The following is a 7,686-nucleotide window of genomic DNA, read 5'->3' on the forward strand; positions in this document are numbered from 1 at the left end:
CACTATTCACTTCTGGAGCCATAGTGGTTTTAAGTTGTCATTCATTTTTTAATATCTCATGATTTCCATCTTCAATTCAATATTTCTAGGCTCTGGAGAAAATATCAAAATAAGAAAGGGCAAGTCTCTTTATTCAAGGAGATTTTATGTCTACAGGAGTTCATCTGTCAGACCAGGATGAAGATACTATGGCCCACGAGAGAGGAATTAAGTGCTATGGTGATGAAAAGGCTCTGATAACAAGAAATTATCCAGATCTCCAGAACAGAATCAGAATTACTTCCAGTTGGCAGGAATGAGGAAAAGCTTATAGAGGAAACCTAGTGAACTTATTTAAAAATTAAATTGAAAAACATTTATGGAATAAACATTAAATTCAAGAGTAGGGCCTATTTCTGATTTCTCATTTTATCCTTATACCTAGAACAGAGCCTGGAATATCTCAACAATTTATACAGCTATCTGTTGAACTGATCTTAATGACCAAATTAAACCCTCAGCAACTATTAGGACTTCAATTAAGTAAAATTGGGACAAACAGAACAGATGTTCCTAAAGAAAAAAAACATACAGCATGAGCAAAAACAAGAAAAGAGGAAAATGTGAGCGGAGAGTAGCCTAATTTGAATGGACTAAAGTTTTCACAGAAAGGCCCAATTTGCAAGTCTAATGATTCTATGTGAGACACACCAGTGTCAGTGGCGTGGTGAAAGCTGGAATCCAGTATCAAGGAGATATAGCCTGAGGAGATGGTGAAAAAGCAGGACTTTCTTTATTTCAGACATCTGGCTGAATAGTGGCTGAATAAACATGTGCAAAAGGAAAAAATTTTTAGGTTGGAGAGAGCATGTTTGTAGGGAAGGAAAGATTAAGATGCAAGTGAGAGAGAAGACGAGATGAATGGGGCCAGCTCTCTTAGGACAAATGAGGGCACAGGATCAAAACCAAAAGAATTAAAGGCCCAGGACTGGATAAACACAAGCCTCATCCCGGCTCTGCTATTACCTATTTCGTTCAATTTGGAGCAAGTCTTAATTCTCTGAGTGTGTTATCTCATCTATAAAATGAAGATGAAACTTACATCATAACATTATGATGTTTAAATAAAATAACTCTGCCTGACCAGTGGTGGCATAGTGGATAGAGCATCGACCTGGGACACTGAGGTCCCAAGTTTGAAACCCCAAGGTCACCCGCTTAAGCTTGGGCTCATCTGGCTTCAGCACAGGCTCACTGGCTTGAGCACAGGGTTGCTGGCTTGAGCATGGGATCATTGACATGATCTCATGGTCACTTGCTTGAAGCCCAAGGTCACTGCTTGAGCCCAAGATTGCTGGCTTAAGAAAGGGGTCACTGGCTCTGCTGGAGCCCCCTGGTCAAGGCACATATGAGTAGCAATCAATGAACAACTAAAGTGCTGCAATAACAAATTGATAGTTCTCATCTCTCCCTCTTCCTCTCTCTCATTAAAAAAAATAAAAATAAAGAACAACTTCTGTTAAATATCTGGCATAAGCAATATATAGAATTACATAGAGACTATATCTACTTATAGAATATGTGAATATATAAGTGTGTACTGGTTTCCTAGGGCTATTATAACCAAGTACCACAAACCAGGTGGATTAAAACAGCAAATTTGGGCCCTGGCTGGTTGGCTCAGTGGTAGAGTGTCGGCCTGGCATGCAGGAGTCTCAGGTTTGATTCCCGGCCAGGGCACACAGGAGAAGCGCCCATCTGCTTCTCCACCCCTCCCCCTCTCCTTCCTGTCTATCTCTTCCCCTCCCACAGCGAGGCTCCATTAGAGCAAGGATGGCCCGGGCGCTGGGGATGGCTCCTTGGCCTCTACCCCAAGCGCTGGAGTGGCTCTGGTCATAATGGAGCGATGCCCCGGAGGGGCAGAGCGTCACCCCTGGTGGGCGTGCTGGGTGGATCCCGGTCGGGCGCATGCAGGAGTCTGTCTGACTGTCTCTCCCCATTTCCAGCTTCAGAAAAATACAAAAAAAAAAAAAAACCCAGCAAATTTATTCTCTCACTATTCAGGAGGTCAGAAGTTCAAAACCAGTGTTAGAAGGTTTGATTCCTTCTTGGGGACTCAGAGGGAGAATATGCCTCTCTCCTAACCTCTGCTGGCTGCTGGCAATCCTTGCTTCATAGCCGCATAACTCCAAGCACTAGCTCTGGCGTCACATGGCATGCTCCCTGTGTGTCCCTGTATGTTTCTGTGTCTCTTTTTTTCTTATAAGGACACCAAACATATTAAATTTAGAGCCCACTCTACTCCTGTATAACCTCAACCATAACCAATTACATCTGCAAAGACCCTATTTCCCAATAAAATCATGTTCTGAGGTTCTAGCTTGGCATGGTTTGGGGGAGGATGGAGACTATTCAACCCGGTATAAGTATTTTCTTATCCTTATTTTTATAACAGCATCAATAGTCCGTTATTATAAGAACTAGAATTTTGACCTTAGATGAGAGGATAGAAAACTGGCTGAAAGCTCAGATCATGGGATTGAATTTTATCTATTCTTCTTCCCAGTTGCATTGCCTTGGAGTTTTCACCCTCTTTAACTGATAATTTTGTCATTTAGCAAATAGAGGGTAATGTTTCAGAGTGTTTTGAGGAAGATTTTTTTTTTTATTCAGTGAGCAGAGGAAAGGCACAGAGACAGACTCCCACATGTGCCTCTACCAAGATCCACCTGGCAAGCCCACTAAAGAGTGATGCTCTGCCCATCTAGGGTGTTGCTCTGTTGCTCAGCAAGCAAGCTCTTATTAGCACCTGAGAGGTAGAGGCTATGGAGCCATCCTCAGCATCCCAGGCCAATCAAGCCATGGCTGCAGGAGGGGAAAAGAGAGGGGGAGGGGGAAGCAAGAGGAGAAGGGGTGGAAAAACAGATGGGAGCTTCCCCTGCGTACCCTGACTGGGAATTGAATCTGGGACATCCACACACCAGGTCAATGCTTTACCACCTAGCCAACTGGCCAGGGCCTAAGGAGGATTGTGTGATATAATATAGGTAATGCATTTAGCAGGGTACCTGGCCCAGAGGGACAGGGCTTTACTCTCAAAGAGGCAGACCTTTCCTGTAGGTAGGGTAGAGGTGAGAGTTTCTGTTCACATAAACAAAGATTTATCACTTCCATCTAGTTGCAGGCTAAAAGTCCTCTTTTAGAGCCATTTACATTGTTTTAACACTTTGCTACCAAGATTCTTTCATGCCTGGTTGTTCAATACTAACAAGAATGATTTACCACCATTGTTGACTCACATTTCATAGAAATGCTGGATCATTTGTCATTGTCCTTCAATATCTAGAATTTCAGTTTGACCATCAATTTTATAATACTCTACTACTATATTCCAAAAAAAAAAAAACTGCTTAAACATAATCATCATCTTCCTTAAGTTGTTTTTTGAAAAAATGATTTTAAAACATATACATAATGTCTTAACTTTCATAAATCAAGTATTTTGTTTTATTTTCATAGTAATATGTTTAACTTTCATAAATTTTGTTTTTATTTTTTTCTTCTGAAGCTGGAAACGGGAAGGCAGTCAGACAGACTCCCGCATGCGCCCGAACAGGATCCACCCGATGCTCTGCCTATCTGGGGCATTGCTCGGTTGTGACCAGAGCCATCCTAGCACCTGAGGCAGAGGCCATGGAGCCATCCCCAGCGCCCAGGCCAACTTTGCTCCAATGGAGCGTTGGCTGCGGGAGGGGAAGAGAGAGACAGAGAGAAAGGAGAAGGGGAGGGGTGGAGAAGCAGATGGGTGCTTCTCCTGTGTGCCCTGGCCGGGAATCGAACCCAGGACTCCTGCACACCAGGCCGACGCTCTACCACTGAGCCAACCGTCCAGGGCCCTCATAAATTTAATATATACATTATCTCACTAAATCTTTGGAATTCTCATAAGTGAAAAACCAGGTATTTTATCTCAAATTTTTTAAATGAGAAAATTGATGTTCAAGGTGACAAATATAACACTTTGCTGTACCCTGATTAGTGGAGATATCATATATATTCCAGAGTTCTTCCTTATATTGGTCATATTCTAGGAGTTCTTTGGTGATCCTCTGGTAATAAAATATAAACATGTTAATCTATATTTGCAGTCTGTGGTGGTCACTACTTTACACATAGAGAAAACTCATGACTCTACCTTTGAACAGACTTAAAACTTGGCTTGAACTTATACTGTCAAAATCTATATTGATCTTCTGTTCTTCTCTTGATTTAACACTCAAGCTTCTTAGCTTGCTGATTTCCATTGTATTGTAGAAACAGTTTCAGAGGCATAACAATCTGAAGCACTTTTTGCCATTCATGAAACAGTTTTATGAGTCCAAACTCATAAGCTGATTGTATAGAGCACAGTACAAATACAGCAGAGGGATGTAGTACCCTTTAACACTATGCTTCCAGTCCCCAAAGAGGCAAATCTTCTTTGGATTTTAAGAATTTCTGGATGCTAGTGGCTGTTAGAAGTTGCGCGCACAACTAGTGTCAACATAAGAAACATCCAAACCTGTAAGAATTTTTAAAAGTTTATTTGAGCCAGGCCTTGGCCGGTTGGCTCAGTGGTAGAGCATCGGCCTGGCGTGCAGAAGTCCCGGGTTCAATTCCCAGCCAGGGCATACAGGAGAGGCGCCCATCTGCTTCTCCACCCCTCCCCCTCTCCTTCCTGTCTGTCTCTCTCTTCCCCTCCTGCAGCCGAGGCTCCATTGGAGCAAAGATGGCCCGGGCGCTGGGGATGGCTCCTTGGCCTCTGCCCCAGGCGCTAGAGTGGCTCTGGTCGGCAACAGAGCAACGCCCCAGAGGGGCAGAGCATCGCCCCCTGGTGGGCAGAGCGTCGCCCCCTGGTGGGCGTGCCGGGTGGATCCCAGTTGGGCGCATGCGGGAGTCTGTCTGACTGTCTCTCCCCATTTCCAGCTTCAGAAAAATACAAAAAAAAAAGTTTATTTGAGCCAAACTGCTGACAATTGCTGGGAAGCAAATCTCAATGTATTGATAAAATGTTCCAGAAAATGGCAGTGTTACCACTTATTTTCATACATCAGAATCAAAGAGGAAGGCATAAGGGGGGGGGGGGGTTACAATGAAATCCACTGGTGATAGATTAGGGAGGTGGGAGAAAGCAAAGCAAGGAGATATCTGGGACTGGGTAAAAAGTAAAACTGTGGTAGGCAGACAATCGTGAGCAGAGCAAGGATTATAGGCCAGGCACAGAAGGTCACCAGAGCAAAAAGTCCTGGGTGCCTAGCAAAGGACAAAGCTGAGAAAACAAGGACCTCACTCCCAGGGTAACTTTTCCTCCACTAGTATATTGCTGGTCACAGTGTTAGATCCCATCAGCAGGGGAGTGAACCAGGGAGAACAGCACATAAGCATTAACCCCTAGGGATGACATCTTGGCCTCAGTTACTTTTCAGCTCCAGGCCCAGAAAAGCAGCAAAAGCAGACAAAGATGCCACAGATGACCTCAGGACCAGTTGCATTGACTAATGACCCCCTACAAGGTTTTCTCATGCTAAGGTACATGTTCAGCAGCAAAATGATTACTTCCATATAAAACTAATCTCATAGAAATAAGATAAAACTGCCTAACCTGTGGTGGTGCAGTGGATAAATCAACGACCTGGAATGCTGAGGTTGCCGGTTCAAAACCCCGGTCTTGCCAACTTAAAGCACATAGGAAAAGCAACCACTACTATGAATTGATGCTTGCTCCTACCCTTGCCTGCCACCTTTCTCTCTCACTCTATCCTCTCTCTAAAATTAATAGATAAAATCTTAAAAAAAGAAACAAAGAAGATAAAACCAACAGTTGAGAATAATAGGAAGAACTCAAGAGTTAGAAATTTAGCTTTAGTAATCGAAGCTTTTAGTCATAATCAATAAGCCTAATGATTAATGCAAGTAAAAAGCTTTGTTCCAGGAGCTGGATACGTGAATGGGTCTCTATCAGTGATTCCCAACCTTTTTTGGGCCACAGACCTGTTTAATATCAGAAAATATTTTCATGGACCAGCCTTTAGGGACGGATAAATGTATCACATGACCTAGACAAGCGTCAAGAGTGAGTCTTAGACATCTAACAGAGGGAATCTGGTCATTTTTAAAAAATAAAACATCATTCAGACTTAAATATAAATAAAACAGAAATAATGTAAATTATTTATTCTTTCTCTGCGGACCTGTACCAAACAGCCCACGGACCAGTACCGGTTCACGGCCCAGGGGTTGGGGACCACTGGTCTATGTGACTCAACTGGGGCTGCAGCCTAACTTTGTGCCCCCGGCCCAGGAGCTCTGCAAGCAACCAAGATGGTATCTAAGCCCCAGTGCTCCAAGGACAAACTCTCTGCTGGCAAGGACACAGATAAAGAATTACTGGTCAGTAGATAAGCACTGGAAAAATCTCTGGACTGCAACTTTTATCTAATTAACTTCTCCCTGAATTCCAAACCCCTTACCTCTCCCTTTCTTCCCTTATAGAAAAGGTTGGCTTGAAATGAGATGTTAAGGTGGTCTTTGGGTACAAAACACCCCTTTTCTCAGATCGCTGGCCATCTGAATAAGGCATCCATAAAAATTCAGTCCTTTTCTCTACTTATTTGGCTGAGTGGTGATAGGCCGCACGAATGCAGGAATTTCTGCTTTTAAAACGAAGAGACATACTTCATTTACAAAGGCGGGTGTAGGATAGTTAACAGTTAAAATGATAATAATAACAATCTTGTGCTTTGAGGGATGGAGGAGGGGGGAGGGGAAGAAATTAGTTTGATATTCCAAAGGTATGTTATCATAGATGCAAAAAATGACAACAAGCAGGCGCAGTTAAGGCAAAGACTGGTCTCTGTTAGGGAGAAATACTGACCTAGGACATGCGTACCAGCCATGAACTACTTTTAGTTAGAAAGTTTTAATTTTGGCCTGACCTGTGGTGGCGCAGTGGATAGAGCGTCGACCTGGAAATGCTGAGGTCGCCGGTTCAAAAAAACCCTGGGCTTGCCTGGTCAAGGCACATATGGGAGTTGATGCTTCCAGCTCCTCCCCCCTGTCTCTCTCTCTCTCTCTCTCTCTCTCTCTCTCTCCTCTCTAAAATGAATAAATAAAATAAAAATTAAAAAAAAAAGAAAGTTTTAATTTTAAAATGTGGTAGGTTCAACCCCTGGTCAGGGCACATAGAAAAACAGATTGATGTTTCTCACTCTCCCCCCTTCCTCTCTCTCTAAAATCAATAAATAAATTGTTTTTAAAAGAAAGAAAGTTTTCATTTCAGACCATCTCATGTGGTTACTGTAGTCTTTGAGTCTGTAAGGCCACTATGCAGGCTTCCCCTGAGCTTGTCAGGTGTAGTATGTGGCCCCTTTCTTGTCCCCAGTAGGCAGGCAGGGAATTTTACATACTGATTTATAAGATCAACACAAATCATGCAGTGATTTCAAACCTCAGTAAGCCCAAGGTTACATAACAACTACCTGAATCTAGAGAAGCCAAATGCAACAAAATTGCTGGTAGTTCATAAAAGCTACATATGCTTTAGATTTGGTATTTTGACTCTACATGTGTTTCAAAAGTGTATCTACACAATCCTGTTGGTTTACTTTATAGTCAGTACAGTAATTTAAGTTTATAGCAGAGAAGAAAACACTTAAAAAGATCTTAGTA

This window comes from Saccopteryx bilineata, chromosome 1, assembly GCF_036850765.1.
Source record: "Saccopteryx bilineata isolate mSacBil1 chromosome 1, mSacBil1_pri_phased_curated, whole genome shotgun sequence".
Taxonomy (NCBI): Eukaryota; Metazoa; Chordata; class Mammalia; order Chiroptera; family Emballonuridae; genus Saccopteryx; species Saccopteryx bilineata.